The sequence below is a fragment of the Mustelus asterias genome, chromosome 10 (genome assembly GCF_964213995.1).
Source record: "Mustelus asterias chromosome 10, sMusAst1.hap1.1, whole genome shotgun sequence".
Lineage (NCBI taxonomy): Eukaryota > Metazoa > Chordata > Chondrichthyes > Carcharhiniformes > Triakidae > Mustelus > Mustelus asterias.
In genome coordinates this window covers 101,924,860-101,942,905 of record NC_135810.1, presented here as the reverse complement: position 1 = coordinate 101,942,905, position 18,046 = coordinate 101,924,860, and the positions used below count along the sequence as shown (strand labels likewise).

The 18,046-nt window shown below is 45.0% G+C and overlaps 1 protein-coding gene across 6 annotated transcripts in view; it reads left to right on the top strand.

Annotated features, from left to right (window-relative positions):
- Nucleotides 1-18,046, top strand: part of LOC144499821 (F-box-like/WD repeat-containing protein TBL1XR1) — a 385,459-nt gene that overhangs the window by 244,993 nt on the left and 122,420 nt on the right. The window contains exon 1 of one of the 6 annotated variants that reach the window (XM_078222339.1): nucleotides 13,029-13,108. The exons of the other annotated variants lie outside the window; for them this stretch is intronic. The gene's annotated coding sequence lies outside the window, so the exon portion shown is untranslated. Of the gene's footprint in view, nucleotides 1-13,028; nucleotides 13,109-18,046 lie in introns of those variants that run through there. 6 annotated transcript variants of the gene reach the window in all.

Genomic DNA, 18,046 nt, shown 5'->3' with positions numbered 1-18,046 from the left:
CGTTAACTCTGAATCTGTCTCCACAGAGGCTGCCTGACCCGCTGAGCATTTCCAACATTGTCTTGTTTTTATTTCACCTGCTTTTGATATTTATATTTATATTCTGATATTTATATGGAGAAAAACAAATTATACCAAGTAGCTTGGATGATGTTTGTTACAATATAATGAGATGTCCTACCCCTAAATGTGAGATAGTAGAGGAGATGGGGAAGTGTGCAGTGGAGAAGTCCCAGAAATCGAGAGGTACCGCAGTCGGCACTTAATACGAACTTCAAACAGAAGCAGTTCTGTCTTACACTTAAGGCAGCGTGTGTTTTGGAATTTGGCCCACTTTACACTTACAATTACATTCAGTGTTTAGGCATCTCCATGGCAACTTTCATTTCCAATCAACCAAGCCCTCCACTTTGCTGAGAAAGATTTTTGCAGACTCGGGATACAAAAGCATCACAGCACTTGAGGCAAGGCTGTAATGTAATGGAAAGTCATGACGAGATAAATGAAATGTATGAATGCAGTAGAGCTGTACTGCAGAAGCTCGAGATAAATCTAGTGGTGTAATTATTGAAGAGACGTTGCAAAAGCCTCAACAGGCTCACGGCCAATTAGGTAGAGGATTTTTCTGTAAATAAGGGCAAAATGAACACTTAACACCCATAGTAACCTCAAGGGCTTAGGCTATTAATTGTCTCCTTTTATAAGGAGTATCTCACCACCTCGTTAGACTAACTTGACTGTCACGAGCGATGCATATTAAGTAATGCCATTTCACTCAAGCTGACTGGGTTATTTGGGCTCCATGCAATCAGCCGTCTAACCTCCTTCCCTGCTTGGGGTGGAGGCAATAATTCCAGTCAATCTGCACTTGATTCAGAAGAACTGCGAACTGATGAGGTTAATAGCATCTCCTTCAGAATAGATTGAAACTACATCAGAGCCCTGGCCAAACGGTGAGCGTGCAGCCGAAGTGTGTCCTGGCTTTTATTTAAGTGGACCAGGCCTAGCCAAAGGCAACAGGCAGGAGGGCGATGAAAGTGGTAGGAGGTCACAGCAGCCAACCATAGGAACAGTCGCTGCCGAGGTGAGTAAAAGGGGAAGATGTGATGCGGTTGTGAGAAGTTAGGGGTGGGAGCAGCACTCCAGGGCCTCAACGAAATAGTTTTTAAAAAATAAGGGTGGCACAGTGGTTAGCACTGCTGCCTCACAGCACCAGGGACCCGGTGTTCAATTCCAGCGTCGAATGACTGCCTGTGTGGAGTCTGCACATTCTCCCCGTGTCTGCGTGGGTTTCCTCCGGGTGCTCCGGTTTCCTCCCACAGTCCAAAGATGTGCAAGTTAGGTTGATTGGCCACGGTAAATTGCCCCTTAGTGTCAGGGGGATTAGCAGGGTAAATATGTGGGGTTATGGGGATAAGGCCTGGGTGGGATTGTTGTCAGTGCAGACTCAATGAGCCAAATGGCCTCCTTCTGCACTGTAGGGATTCACTATGATGAAAACAAACTAGCTAACCACTTTGATGCTCCTTTGAGCCAGCTGACTTTCTCTGTGTGTTTTCCTCACAAAACCTGGCCTAGTGCTGACCTCGCCGCTGCCACTAAAATTTAGCTCGGGTGATATCATGGGACCCTGAATCTCCGATGAGAATTACCTGCCAGTGGCCTGTTTGTATTTCCTGCTAGACAGTAAAAACTTCCTATTTTCACCTCGCCCGGTTCCTGAGGTAATCTTAACGAAACATGTTCAGTTTTGAAGCCTGGGCTACTCCAATAGGTTCAGCTCACTGGGGAGAGGTCAACTTTGGTGACCTGAAAGTCCTGGATTACCTTCTCTTTTAGACAATGAGACATTCCAATAGGGAGGGAAGGCATGAACATACAGAAATCCCCCCATTTCAATCTTTCTTGGACCCCAGGCAAGTTGCAGACAGACTCTAGGGTTAGGATCGTATTCTGGTAGAAGTGGCGATCCACTTGACAAGAAAGCCCTAGATGGGTTACAGTACAGAATTAGGCCATTCGGCCAATCATACATATGATGGCTCTACACAAGAGCAACTCAGCGAGTCCCAATCACCCCCCCCCCCCACCTTTTCCCATAACCCTGAACATTATTTCTCTTCGGGTGCTTATCCAATTCCTCTTTGAAGCCCCCAACCCCATCCTCCGTCCCCCCATTGAACCTGCCTCCACCGTGTTGTCAGCGCCCCCCCCCCCCCCCCCCCCCCCAAGTCTTGCGGGGCCCATTCCTTGTCCTTAATTGAACAGGGCTGCCTCATCCCAAATTGCTCTCTGGGTCCCCCCCCTCGGCATTTACAGTTTCCTGCCCTGTATTTCCTCTTGGCAGCTGGATCGAGAGCCCAGTGTGTCTACAGCGTTACTCCTGAAATTCCTGGGACTCCAGCTGGATGGACGCCACATGACCTCATCCCTTGATCCTGTGATGTGGTTGCGACCGGGACAGACTGGTCGATGGGAGTCAAACCACATTGCTTGAGGAATTTCAGGCTCTCCATCTCAGCACCACACTCCATTCTACTGAACACGGAAGAAACCGCTTTCAAAATTTAACGTGGTCAGGGACAGATATCTTGCATTAAATTTCTTGTGGTTTGCTAAAATCTGTGTGAACATTTTTCCCCAAATAGCGTTTAATGGTGTCCACATTCCTTCTCACAACATAACCTTATTTGATCACTAATAACTTACACTGCTTGGTTTCCTTTGTGAGAATAGTCATTTACGTCATGGGAAATACTTTTACTCAGGTAAAGTAATATTAAGCAGGAGCCATTGGTGGGACAGCAACATCACGAGGTCACTGAAGCTTGTGAGTTATTGACAGACAGATAGCAGCGCGTGTGCTCTCACACCAGACATGCAGCTGCCTCCAGGCAAACTGTCAATTCAAAGCTAACATGGAGCAAAGTAACCTTTATGTCTGGGAGTAAATGACACAATCCCAAAACACAACGTTTGAAAGTGAATTTTGCAACGACAGAGGGGCAGAAACCAGGGCCAGGATTTTACAGCCCCTCCTGCCCGGTGGGATATTACAACCCCACCAAAGTAGACAGCAATTTAAATGGCCCGCCACATCTGCCTAGGGGGAGCCACACCGTGGCGGCTTGTAAAATCCTGACTCAGATCCCAAGAGGGGTAGCAAGAAAATAAAGTAACGATTCTAAAGTTTATTTATTAGTCACAAGTTACTGTGAAAATCACCTCGTCACCACACTCCAGCGCCTGTTCGGGTACACTTAAGGGAGAATTTGGCATGGCCAATCCACCTAACCCGCACATCTTTGGACTGTGGGAGGAAACTGGAGCACCCGGAGGAAACTCATGGGGAGAATGTTCAGACTCCACACAGACAGTGACCCAAGCCGGGAATCGAACCCGGGTCCCTGGCGCTGTGAGGCAGCAGTGCTAACCACTGTGCCACCATGCCGCCCCACGTGTTACCACGGGTCAAGAATAAAGAATAGCAGGAGGAAGCGAAAGGAAAGGCAACAAAATGATGAAGTTGGTTCATTTCGATGCCAGATTTCCCCCAAGAACACGAGTGTCATGAACTTGTTTTGAAGGATGTTTTCAAGCATATCTGGGTAAAGCTTAGCAGATCTGGCAGCATCTGTGGAGAGAGAAACTGGGTTAACGTTTCCAATCTAAATGACCCTTCTACAGAACTGAAACAAAACAGAAAATGTCAGCAGGTCTGACAGCATCTGTGAAGGGAGAATAGAGCTGACATTTTGAGTCAGGATCCCAGGACGTGCGCGAGGCTGTACTCAACATTTAAATCCATTCAAATGTGGATTTAAATATTATTATTGAGAACGGAATGCGGTCGTCTGGGCTCACCTGCCTTAGCAGCCTTGCCGGTAAAGGTCCTCACTGGTGAGGACTATGTATGGTGCCCCATCAACGGGAACCTGTCATGATGGCCTCGTTGGTAGGACTGGTGTCCATTGCAACCCCCCGGCAGGTCAGGGGTAGGGGGGACAGAGGCGAGAAATCGGGCGTGAACCCGATTTTACACCTCTCTCGCAATCTTACCAGCTCGTTCCGCCCATTGACCGGAAAGTCTTCCTTGAACCAGCGCAAATAAGAACGTAATATTTTTTAAAAACGAACACTTGGGATCGCAAGAGATATCCAAGGGGTGGTGGTGACTGACATCTCTCTGCTCTGTGAGATCTGCGCATGCGCGATTGCGCCCTCTACTATGAGCTGCCGGCTTTCCAGTGAGCTTAATCTCTGCCCCCCCTCCCCCTACTGGCGGGAAACAGATTGGAGTGACGTAAGATTGGACTTATGGCCTCACCTAAAAAAACAAATCCAAAACTCTCCCGTTTTCACACTTGTTTGGGACTTAGATTTTTTTTGGTAAGATCGCCCCGACAGTGTTTGACCATATGCAAATTAGTTTGAGCAAAAAACATCCCAAAACTAGTGCAGCTTGTGTCCACCATTGCTGATTGTGCCCAAAGCAGATATTCCGGGTCCTTTAGTTTTGTACTCATGGAACCAACAGAACCACATTGCTGGAATTTTGTTTTAACGTTTCTTGCGCAATATATTGGAAGTTAACATAAGTTAAAATACAGCAGTTCTTTAAAAATAGTACAACTGTGTAAAATTATCAGTGAATTCAAACAGTTGCAGTGCCACCCTTTTTTTTAAGATGACGTACGTAATAACCTTGTTCTTAAAGTGCTACTATTTTCATTAGTTTCTCATTGCACTACTGAAGGTGTGAGTTCTTGCAAAACTCCTCGAAATTGCAGTACAAATAACAACTGATGTTTAGTTGCAAAATGATTCATCTTTAATATTTTGTGAGGGGAAAGAATGACATACTGCGCTACTGTGTTATCACTTCAGTCTAGTTGCCTTTCGGGCTGTTAAACAAGGTGTTGATAGCAAGAACTTACTGTCCTCCGCTTTTGACTCTGCAAAATTCGATGCATCTAATTGCAAAGCTTAATGTTTCTTTTTGTCAGTGCAGCTTCTTCCTCGAGCTTGAGAAGTGGTCCACCACTGCACTGCACTGCACACAGCCTGGAAAAGTCACCCAGTGTATAAAAAGTATATACAACGGAGGTATTTTCTTTCTGAAACGAAATAGCGTGGAATGAAAAGTGCTGAATTCAGAAATGACTCTACTTTGTGGAATTTCTCCACCTCACGTCTTACTGATCCAATCAGAGCATTTTTTCCACTTCAGATAGATAATCAAGGAGCATCTCAGCAATGATCTGTAATCTGGTTCCCTTTTGAAGAAAGAGATCAAATATCATAAAGCCTGAGAAGGCAAGCTGAATCTTTGAGCTAAGTTGTACAGTTAGGTGGAAAGATTCTTACAGCGCTAAGTATAGCATTGTAAATTGTTATCAACACTTTCTGTTTGACAGATTGAAAACTAACGAAACTTGAGTGATGATAACAGAGTGCCTTGCTAGTACATCATTTCTCCCCCCCCCCCACCCACCAACCCCTCCCCCAAAACAAAGGTTTTGAAGATGAACCGTTTTGTAATGAAATAAATCGGTATTTTGCCCTGTAATTTGAACAGTTTGACAAAAACTAACACCTTTAATGGCGTGAAGAGAAATGATGACATTTCATACTGTCAGTCAACATAGTAACATGTTAACAAAGTATGTCACGTACAAAAAGTTTGTATTGCTGTTTCTTCGTTTTTCTGCTAGCTACTTACGTCTTTATTTTTTTTTGCTCAAAGTGAGGGGCTGAAAATAAAATGCACATACACTTGTTCGTGATATAAACTTGCAGAGTATTGGGAAGTTACATGTATATTCGCTCCTCAGAATGTTGTTATTGAGTTGGATGACCATAATGAATGGCGCAGCAGGCTCGAGGGGCCGAATGGCCTCTTCTTTCTCCTATTTTCTATGTCTGTGTTACCATTTCTAGCAGCGCTTTTTGATTTATAACTTTTATTAAAGTGTATTTAACTATATCACTCATATGTTCAATTCAGTTATGGTAAGAAGTCTCACAACACCAGGTTAAAGTCCCAGCAGGTTTATTTGGAATCACGAGCTTGCAGAGCGCTGCTCCCTCTCTCACCCGAGGAAGGAGCTCGAAAGATCCAAAAGCTCATGATTCCAAATAACCCTGTTGGACTTGAACCTGGTGTTGTGAGACTGCTTACCGTGCCCACCCCAGTCCAACGCCGGCATCTCCACATCATGGCAATTGGGTTATGTAGAACCATAGAAGTCTCTAGTATTTACAGAGCATGTACCCGAATTAGGTGAGGAGGCTTGCACGCTTGTGAATATAGGAGCCCATTATAACAGTGTACTCGGTAAAGCATGCACCATCGGTACTCAGTGCAATAAAACATCATGGTGCTAAAGAAGTTTGAAAATGGAAATGTTGCAATTATTTTTGAGGGACTAGAAGGAGAAAGTGTTCTCCTCAGTGTTTCATAAGATTGCCTGCTATTGCTCTGGATTTCCGCCCTACTGTATCCCTGGTTATCCGCTTAACCTCCGGAGGCCAAAAGATATTGCACTTTCTGGGAGCCAGTGAACTGCGTCACCATGTGGGTCAGCGTGTGCTGTCTCTGCATGCGTGTTGCTGAAACTGGATCGTGACATGTTGCCTTCCTGCCAGTGTGGATTAGCCCCCTGAAAATCCAGACTTCAGTCTTTCCCTATTTACACCTCACAGCGCTGCCCTTCACAACTATAAAAGCCTCCAGCGGAAATTTCCACCAGCTCAGTGTATCTGTCAAAACTTTGCTATCAGTGAGTGCATGCAATTATATAGGACTGCAGAGGATACTCGACCCAGACACCAGCCATATTGCCCGACCAGTCCATTATCCACTCAAACCTTCTTCCATCTTTCCTCATCCAAATCCACAGCTTAACCGTTCTATTTCCTTCTCCATCATATGGAAACATGGAAGATAGGAGCAGGAGGAGGCCATTCGGCCCTTCGAGCCTGCTCCGCCATTCATCACGATCATGGCTGATCGTCCAACTCAATAGCCTCATCCTGCTTTTTCCCCCACAACCTTTGATCTCGTTTGCCCCAAGTGCTGTGTCTAGCCACCTCTTGAATACATTCAATGCTTTGGCATCAGCTACTTCCTGTGGTAATGAATTCCACAGGCTCACCACTCTTTGGGTGAAGAAATGTCTCCTAATCTCCATCCTAAATGGTCTACCCTGTATCCTCAGACTGTGACCCCTGGTTCTGGACACCCCCACTATCGGCAACATCCTTCCTGCACCTACCCTGTCTAGTCCTTTTTATCTTATTCCCCTCAAACATATTTCTGCCACAGGGATTGATTGAAATGAATAGTGGCAAATTCCACATTCTTACCACTCTTTCGATGGGAATGTTTTATTCTGAATTTCCTATTGGATTTCTTGGTGACTATCTGATATTAATGGCCTCCAGTTGGCGTCCTTCCCCACAAGAGGAAACATTCTCTCTCCATCCACCCTATCAAAGCACTTTCATAGTTTTTAGTACCTCTATGAGGCGACCCTCAACCTTTTTTCGAGGGAGAAGAGACCCATCTTATCATTTCTTTGCTGATATGTATAGCCATGCATTCCTGGTATCATCCTGATCAATTTTCTCCACACACTCTCCAGTGCCTCCGTATCCTTATATTGTGGCAACCAGAATTGCGTGCAACACTCAATCTGGCCTAACCAAGGTTCAAGATGAGCTTTACTGTACCTGGCACATGAAGGGGATTATCCCCTTTCAATGTAGTACTGAGACCAATCTCATATTTTAGTACATCAGGTAATCAGCCTAATTCATTAAGCGTTCAGCACTTAAAGATTTCTTTGGATTGTTAGTCAATAAAATATCATATTTTGATGGCGCTCCTAAGACATGTTTACAGCCATAGTAGCCTTGAAGCTTGTTACAGATTTTACTGCAGTCCAAAATAGTTGTTGAAAATGGTAACAAAGAATCCAGTGAACACCCCTCGTCAGAAAACAACTGCTCCTCCTGATCCCGCAAATCTAAGTTTTGTACCGACTTTCAAAGCTTCTGCTCCTGCTCAACTTCTTCAAATGGGCAGTGTCCGCAGGAGATGCACCATTAAGTAGGCTGCAAAAATGACTTCCAAGCCCTTTCTACATAACAGGATTCTGACTTGCATATACTTACAAAGTCAGGCTGGCTTCTCAATGGCTCAGGCCACAGCAGTGTAATAAAGGCCTTAGAGTGTACTATTTTGACTTCAGAATCATTGAATCCCTACAGGGATTCGGCCCATTTGGCCCATCGCGTCTGTACCGACCACAATCTCACCCAGGTCCTATTCCCGTAAAGCCATGTATTTGCACTACTAATCCCCCTGACACCAGGGGCAATTTACCATGACCAATCAACCTAACCCACACATCTTTGGACTGTGGGAGGAAACTGGAGCGCCTGGAGGAAACCCACGCACACACAGGGAGAATGTGCAAACTCCACACGGTCACCCTAGGCCCGAATTGAACCTGGGTCCCTGGCGCTGTGAGACAGCAGTGTTAACCACTGTGCCACCCACAAAACGTCCTCCCAATTTGCCTGATTTCTGCTTGGTGGAAACAGTTAAAACCTTGAGGTTTTTTTTAGTGCTGGATTGATCAACTTACCTTGAGTGTTTCCTCCACCCCCATTGTTTTTTCCATGCAATCTTACTGGCCCGCTCAAATTGTAGACAGGAGCAGATGGACCATTCAACTCTGTAAAAATGTTATGTTTGAAAAAATGGATTAATAACTGAGCTCTTGTACAAACAGATCTAGGTGTTGGTGATAAACGTTCTATGCTCATTTCTGCAGCATTTTCATAGAATCCCTATAGTGCAGAAGGAGGCCATTCGGCCCATCAAATCTGTACCGACTCCCGACAGTCCTTATCTTCGCAACTTCATGTATTTGCCCCACTAATCCCCCTAGCCCGCACATCTTTGGACTGTGGGAGGAAATCGGAGCAACCGGAGGAAACCCACGCAGACACAGGAGAACATGCTAACTTCACACAGGCAGTCACCCAAGGCTGGAATTGAACCTGGGTCCCTGGCGCTGTGAGGCAGCAGTGCTAAACACTGTGCCACAGTGCCGCCTTTCTTAAAAATTGGTTCTTAGTATGTGGGTGACACTGGCGAGGCAGTGTTTATTGTACATTTCTAGTTGCCCCGTGGGAATTAAGAATCCAACATGCAATGTTGGATCACAGCCACATTGAGCTGGACCAGGTAGGGATTGAAGATTGCAAGGCAATAGTGTATCCATTGGATGTTTATGTCAATCCAGGCATTGGCCTAGTTTTGTGAAGCATTTAAACTGTATATTGAATATTGCAATATTCGAGAAGAACCTACCTACAATTACTGTGTTTACCCCAGTGCAACACTGGCATCTCCACACCATAAATGAAGACAGAGAGGCCAAGGAAGTGAAGGGAAATGTCAGAGATAGGCCCTGTGAAGGTGATGGAGGGGTGGAAATTGAAATACACCTAAATACCAAAAGCTTTCATATGCTTTTTTCCGTAAATAAATCCTGTATTATATTTATTGAATAAAATGTTATATTGGAGGGTAGGTCTTATGAGGAAAGGTTGAGGGAGCTAGGGCTGTTCTCTCTGGAGCGGAGGAGGCTGAGGGGAGACTTAATAGAGGTTTATAAAATGATGAAGGGGATAGATAGAGTGAACGTTCAAAGACTATTTCCTCGGTTGGATGGAGCTATTACAAAGGGGCATAACTATAGGGTTCATGGTGGGAGATATAGGAAGGATATCAGAGGTAGGTTCTTTATGCAGAGAGTGGTTGGGGTGTGGAATGGACTGCCTGCAGTGATGATGGAGTCAGACACTTTAGGAACATTTAAGCGGTTATTGGATAGGCACATGGAGCACACCAGGATGATAGGGAGTGGGATAGCTTGATCTTGGTTTCAGATAAAGCTCGGCACAACATCGTGGGCCGAAGGGCCTGTTCTGTGCTGTACTGTTCTATGTTCTAACAGAGCTTCAAAAATAATTAGAATTGGGGATTTAGTTAGAAATGCAATGCACTGAAAAAATAAGGAAAAAAATGTTCAGCCAAATGAACTTTGAACATTAGGTTTTTGTGGAGCAGTTCAAGAACTCGAATTAATTAATAATGTTTTGGCTGAAGGAACCAGTTCTAGGATTTCTGATGGAAGTTGGGCACTAATTCAAACAGGGGAAAGAAAAACCCTTTTTAAGGCTTGCACAAGTCTTTCTCTGTCTCATCTCAAGTGTGTGCCCTTTCCTTTTCTGCCCTATCCTTAATAGGATGCCTTGGGAGTTCTACTTTTCTTTGTCTTGCTCTCTCTATCTCCATCTTCAAAGTGTAATATGCTTAGCACGAGAAATTTAGGACCCCATGGGTTTGATGGCGGACAGGAGCGGAGAATCCAGTGGGAGACAACAAGTCGGAAATCCGCCAGTGTCAAAACATTTTGCCCTTTTCCCAATGGCGGGTCAGTTTCCCCCACTGCCCAGTGGCATGAAGGCCATTTGCATTAATTTGCTCAATTTGTATTAATGAATGCTCATTAAAACATGGCCAGAATCTCTTCAAGCCTTCCAAACTTGCCAGTGGGAAATCATATTGGCGTCCCACCCGTGTGAAAAAGAGTGACGCGCACAAGATGACCTCATTTTGTTGAGACTTTTTGGTGAGTGTAATATAATAGCCTACCTGCCGTAGCGCTGTATCACTCCTGTTGCGCTGAACACCACTCTGCTGGGGCAGAGTGGTTCGTATCATCCATGCTGAGCTGGTCTTTATGGATAGCACTGTGATGCAGGACTCATGAACCCTCCACTCCAACGGACTGAAATTCAACCAGGGTGGGTTGCTATCATCAACTATATCATCGTCCGAGCAAGGGACCGCAAAGATGTCTGCATCACCGGAGCCGACAACTGCTGGACTGACCACCAACTAATCCGTTCTACCATCTCCATCACCCTGGCCTCAAACCAGCCGAGGCAGAAAAAAACTACCACAGGAGAGTCAATGTCACTTGACTGAAAGACCCTGAGAAGAAAGACCTACTCAATCGGCGCCTCACAGCTAACCTGGCGATGACCAACGAGCAGAGCCACAGAGTGCCCACACTGCCTGGTCCACCTTAAAAGGCACCACAGTGAGCACTTGAGAGAAGACACCAGGAAACACCAAGACCGGTTCAACGAGAACAATCGGAAAATCTGGGATTCTCAGCAATGCACCGACAACCACGATGACATGCACGGCTTCTTCAGCCTCAGGGACCCACCCCACTGAGAGCCAAAAACCGAGTGGTGCTCATCAAAGACAGCGAGGAAGTCAACACCTGTTGGAGAGAACACTTCAAGGACGTCCTTAACCAGGATGCAGCCTTTAACACAAGTGCCCTCCACAGTATCGCGTAACACGCTACCCAGCACCACCTCAGTGCAACCCCAGCTCACCATGAGGTTAAAAAAAGCCACCCTCAATTGAACAGTCGCTGATCGCTCCAGTGTGGGCACTCTGTGGGCACTCCTCGGACCCATACCAAGGAAAGGTACAAAACTGTTCACAGCTCCACATGCTCCCAGGATGGAAAGATGAGTTTGGTGTGCTTTCTGGAGCAATCCCTTGAGTAGAGGTAATAGCTCTGTGGCCGGATTCCTCAAATCAAGGCCTCGAGGGCATGGTTGCTGAATACAGATACAGACTTCTTCTTGAAGTTGCTAGTCTTATTGCCTCTGGGTTCTGGACATCCTGAATGGTCTCTAGAGGACAGGTGGGCTGGAGAGAATGATATGAGGGGATGCGACTGGTATTTACATACGGGGCCAGGACCTTTGAACCTGCTAGGTTACAGAAGCCAGATGACTCCGCTCCTGATCTGCCAGGTGATTTGGAGAGATGCTCACTTGTGCATAACTAATGAGGCTGCAAATGTGGAATTGGGTGTGAGCTCATGCCATTCTGGCCAGCGGGAACAGTGGCGCAGGAACCATCCGTCACCGAGCTTAGGAAAAAAAATGGGAGAATTCCGCCCTTAGATACCAGAAGAGGCTAATTTTAAATTTGTCTTATTTGTACACATCACCAAAGGAGTTGGTTTAATGCAGTGTAATGGAAGTTTTTTGTGACATTAGATGTGCAGGTTAGGTTGATTGGCCATGTTAAATTGCCCCTTAGTGTCAGGGGGATTAGCAGGGTAAATACATGGGGTTACGGGGATAGGGCCTGGGTAGGGTTATTGTAGATGCAGGCTCAATGGGCCGAATGGCCTCCTTCAGTACTGTAGGGATTCTATGATTAACATTAGTGTAAATGTGAATAGTGCTTGTAACTTGTACACAATTCTGTCTGTTTCAGTACAGTGGAGAATAGTAGAATGTGCAACACCTACAATGACCCAATTTTTTTACAAACATTGCATATGTGGAATTATTGGTCCAATGCTGAATGGACTGCACCCTGTTGTTATGTAGTAATTACAGTGGAAAAAGTCTTTGACCTAGTTTCCTTTCAACCATTTAAGTCGCACCAGGATTTCGACAGTGTGTGCAACAATCAATTATTAACTCGAAAGATCCAAATTTCTAACTTCTGCAATGAGGTTTCTTTCTTGTCTTGTGCTTTGGGAACAGAAACTGGGCACAAGTTGGTGGCAGTGTGGGTTGTTACATTAACCACACTGTTAACAACAACTTACTGTTTTGCTGGTGATCAAAGGTTACCAGAAGAATGCTTTTTCTCCTCCCAAGCACCAGTAGATTTCATTATATAATGCTGGACTGTCAAAGCTGTTTGCAGGCCCATTGTACCGGCCCTGGGAGTGTTCCGTGCGACTCTTGACTCTGAGCTAAAAGTACACAAATCGACAAACCATGTACACTTAACAACGGCAGGTTAAGCGCAGCTCTGCACAAAGCACAGCCGTTTGGCCAGGGTTTTCGGCTGGTGTGTTTGTCCGCCTGTGATCTTCTTGTTCATTAAAATGAATGAGGGGAAAATTGTGGCCTGGCAACTGCGCAAGTGGAAAAGTCGGCTGCTGGAAAAAGGGCTTGTGCATTCCATTGGTTTGAGGTTTGGACCATGGTCTTTCTTTTCTTTCAGGACAGCGTGGCATGCAGAGTATTTAGGACAAGCCCCTGAAACAGCACCGAATGGATTGTCACTGTGAGAGGCCACTGTGCGCTTATGTAACCCAGCAGCAGGCAATATTGGATAGAGTTGGCTTCAGTTGCAAAACAATTAGTTGATTTTTAAGCCTATGACTTTGACACTTCAGTTTTCGTAGACTTCAGGGTGGGTGATCTACGATAGAATTTTATAAGCGTGTTTAAGTCGGCACATTCAACATTTTGCATAAAATCATTTGTTATGATCTCCTTAGGGACCAATAACTTTCAGAAAGAAATTTGAGTTTCAGGTTAATAATAACACACCCAAGATTTCATGCTTTAAGGCATTTACTGTAACAAATGACTAAAAATACTCCGAATGAAATGCTATCTTTGTAGGCCACTTGTACCACAGAGTGGAATATTACCCCCCTCCCCCTCCCCACCCCCACACCCCTGCTTCGCTTTCTTAGCCAAACCAAAAAGAGAACACACTTTCCAGGAAAACTTTACATTGTTCTTTCTGTGAGCATACAGTTTTCCCAGCATCAATCCAAAGTGATTTTTACTTCATGAGGGCTTAGTCCTATTATTTTTGTTTCTCAGCCTGGTAACTTGCAATGTTAGAACTGCCTTTCCCAGTGAGATTTTCTTTTCCCAGATAGTCTCCCAGCTAGGCAGCTCTTCCAGCCTTCTTTAACTCAACACAAATTTGGACCTTTCAATCCAAAAGCGAATTTTCCTGCCTGGTGAACTGTAGAGATCTTTTTGGCCACTGGGCCCTCTCTCTTTTCCGGATCCTGGCAGATCCCTAACATTTTCTGTGATGTTCTGTGATATTCAAATGGCACTAGCCTGTAACCTGAAAATTGATTTGATTTGATTTATTATTGTCACATGTATTGACATACAGTGAAAAGTATTGTTTGTTGCACGCTATACAGACAAAATATACCGTTCATAGAGAGGGAAACGAGAGAGTGCAGAATGTAGTGTTACAGTCATAGCTAGGGTGTAGAGAAAGATCAACTTAATGCAAGGTAAGTCCATTCAAAAGTCTGACAGTAGCAGGGAAGAAACTGTTCTTCAGTCGGTTGGTACATGATCTCAGACTTTTGTATCTTTTTCTCGACGGAAGAAGGTGCAAGAGTGTGCATCCGGGGTATGTGGGGTCCTTAATTATGCTGGCTGCTTTGCTGAGGCAGAGGGACGTGTAGATAGAGTCAATGGATGGGAGGCTGGTTTGCGTGATGGATTGGGCTACATTCACAACCTTTTGTAGTTCCTTGCGGTCTTGGGCAGAGCAGGAGCCATACCAAGCTGTGATACAACCAGAAAGAAAGCTTTCTATGGTGCATTTGTAAACGTTGGTGAGAGTCGTAGCTGACATGCCAAATTTCTTTTGTCTTCTGAGAAAGTAGAGGCATTGATGGGCTTTCTTAACTATAGTGTCGGCATGGGGGGACCAGGACAGGTTGTTGGCGATCTGGACACCTAAAAACTTGAAGCTCTCGACCCTTTCTACTTTGTCCCCTTTGATGTAGGCAGGTTTTATGCAGTCCTTTACGCTTCCTGAAGTCGATGGCAATCTCCTTCGTTTTGTTGACATTGAGGGAGTGATTATTGTTGCCGCACCAGTTCACCAGATTCTCTATCTCATTCCTGTACTCTGTCTCGTCATTGAGATCCGACCCACTATGGTAGTGTCATCAACAAACTTGAAAATCGAATTGGAGGGGAATTTGGCCACACAGTCATAGGTGTATAAGGAGTATAGTAGGAGGCTGGGAACACAGCCTTGTGGGGCACCGGTGTTGAGGATGATCATGGAGGAGGTGTTGTTGCCTATCCTTACTGATTGTGGTCTGTGCGTTAGGAAGTTCAGGATCCAGTCACAGGGGGAGGTGCCGAGGGCCAGGCCACGAAGCTTGGAGATGAGTTTCGTGGGAATAATGGTGTTGAAGGCTGAGCTGTAGTCAATAAATAGGAGTCTGACATAGGTGTCTTTGTTACTTAGGTGTTCCAGGGTTGAGTGCAGGGCCAGGGAGATAGCGTCTGCTGTGGACCTGTTGCGGCAGTAGGCAAACTGTAGTGGATCCAGGTAGTCCGAGAGGCTGGAATTGATTCGTGACTAGCCTTTCGAAGCACTTCATAATGATAGATGTCAGAGCCACCGGCCGATAGTCATTAAGGCACGTTGCATAGTTTTTCTTAGGTACCGGGATGATGGTTGTCTTCTTGAAGCAGATAGGGACCTCAGATTGTTGTAAAGAGATGTTGAAGATGTCTGCGAATACCCTGCGAGCTGATCCGCACAGGATCTGAGTGCTCGTCCGGGTACCCCATCCGGGCCAGTCACTTTCCGTAAATTGCAATAGCTTCCTCTGCATTCTTCCTCATAACAATGTGAATCACATGGACCTTGTATCTAGTTAGAAATGCTAAATAGTTATGCTTGAGAGCTTTCATCTTGGAACTAAACGGACAGTTTTGAGCACTACTGTTTACAACCCGATATTCTCAACACTCTTCGGCCAGAATCTTATCACAGCTCACGCCGGCGGGATTTTCCCATCCCACTGCAGTGAACGGAGATTTATCTGGCCGCCAAATTCTCCGACCTTGCTGCAGCGGGAGCGTGGCGTGAATGGCTGGTAAGATCGTGCCCAAAGTCTCCACTGTTAACAGACAGGCCATTGCTCCAAGCATAAACGCCTTGCACCTCCTTCCCAGTAAAACAATCTAAACCTCCCTTTGACCTGTAACAATCAAACCGCCCCGGCTTACTGTCGGGCAGACTTCAGAGCAGGACATACAACCTCCTTCATAAGACACAGTTCCAAAGCACAGCAATCTTATAAACTTCATAATTGTAAGATCATCCTCATTGAGCTTAAAGTGCCATCTATTACTGAACTTTTGTAATATGCAGCTTTTTGGGAGTTTTATGGGCATAACGTGCTGGATGGCAATATAGTCTGACAGAAATGTGGTTTCACACTTGTCATTTCCCCAGCGAGTGAACCACACTGTTATGGCAGCATGCAAAAAGAGAAACATTTGTGTGGCACTTTATCATACCATCAAGATATTTCAAAATGCTTCACAAGATTAATTACTTCTTGGAGTTTATTGAATGCTGTTTTGTAGACAAAACATGGCAGTGTTAACAATGAAGTGATTCGCCACTTAATCTAAATGGCACCAGGTAGATTTAATGTTCAGAGCAGTAGGTGAATGGGTTCCTTTCAAGCATTGTCAATCTCTGAATGCCTGTCTCATCGAGTGATTGGAACTTTGGACTAACACTTCTTCCTCCAACAATGTAGCGTAATGTAACTGGAGTGTTGGCCTGGACCATGTGCAGGAGGGGTAAAAATATATTTGGGGCACAAAGGATACTCATGTCTTCAGGGAGTTGCATAGAATTACACAGTGTGAACAATGAGTACCAAAATGGAAATAGGCCATGGCATCATACTACTATGATTTCACTGAATGGTGAAACAGGCTCAAGGCCTTCTCCTGTTTCTATATCCTTTGTTTTTCCAGATAATCAGTCATTTTACTACCACCTGCCTGCTCTATTTCCTTAATTCCTTTAGTTCCCTTTCCTTCAACCATGTCGTATCTTATTTAGCGTAAACTTCAATCACTAACTCCTGTAGTCCATTCAATTCAAAATCTTACAAACCCATCGTGTAAGAAAAGGTTTCTCCCAGTCCGCCTGAAAACTCTAGAATTTAATTTTGTACCTATGTCCCTTATTAACAGGGGGTTGGAGTTTAAGAGCCGTGGGGTTATGCTGCAACTGTACAGGACCTTGGTGAGACCACATTTGGAATATTGTGTGCAGTTCTGGTCACCTCACTATAAGAAGGATGTGGAAGCGCTGGAAAGAGTGCAGAGGAGATTTACCAGGATGCTGCCTGGTTTGGAGGGTAGGTCTTATGAGGAAAGGTTGAGGGAGCTAGGGCTGTTCTCTCTGGAGCGGAGGAGGCTGAGGGGAGACTTAATAGAGGTTTATAAAATGATGAAGGGGATAGATAGAGTGAACGTTCAAAGACTATTTCCTCGGGTGGATGGAGCTATTACAAGGGGGCATAACTATAGGGTTCGTGGTGGGAGATATAGGAAGGATATCAGAGGTAGGTTCTTTACGCAGAGAGTGGTTGGGGTGTGGAATGGACTGCCTGCAGTGATAGTGGAGTCAGACACTTTAGGAACATTTAAGCGGTTATTGGATAGGCACATGGAGCACACCAGGATGATAAGGAGTGGGATAGCTTGATCTTGGTTTCAGATAAAGCTCGGCACAACGTCGTGGGCCGAAGGGCCTGTTCTGTGCTGTACTGTTCTATGTTCTATGTCACCTCAATGTGAATTATCAATCACTGGAAGCAGTTTATTTCTATCTACACTGTCTCAGCTCTTGACAATCACACTGTGATCTTGTCGAAAGAAAACGGTTTCAATTATTAATGCAAGGTAATTGTGTATGGAAGGAGCATGCAAGGGGGTAATATTTATGAAGCTTCCGCCATAAACCAAGGCACCAAGGTAAAAATTTCGAATGTTAACTTAATCTAAGTTTCTTCGGTATTTCAATGTCTATATTTATAACAGGTGAAGGGATGGAGAGCAAGATGTCCAAGTGCAGATGATGTTTAAATTAAGAAGTAGAGTAACTTGGGTGGATGGGAGCAGACACTTTATTTTACTCAAAGGGACATTGATTAAGTGAGTAAGCAACACTATTAGAAGACAGCATTGGAAGGCGTGAGGTCATCCACTTTGAATCCAGGAATCGTGGTGGTGAGGGACCGGGTACTATGAGGACAAAGGGCTTTAAGTGTCCAATGTACACAAAATGTAGAATGTTAGCCAGTATCTCAAGGTG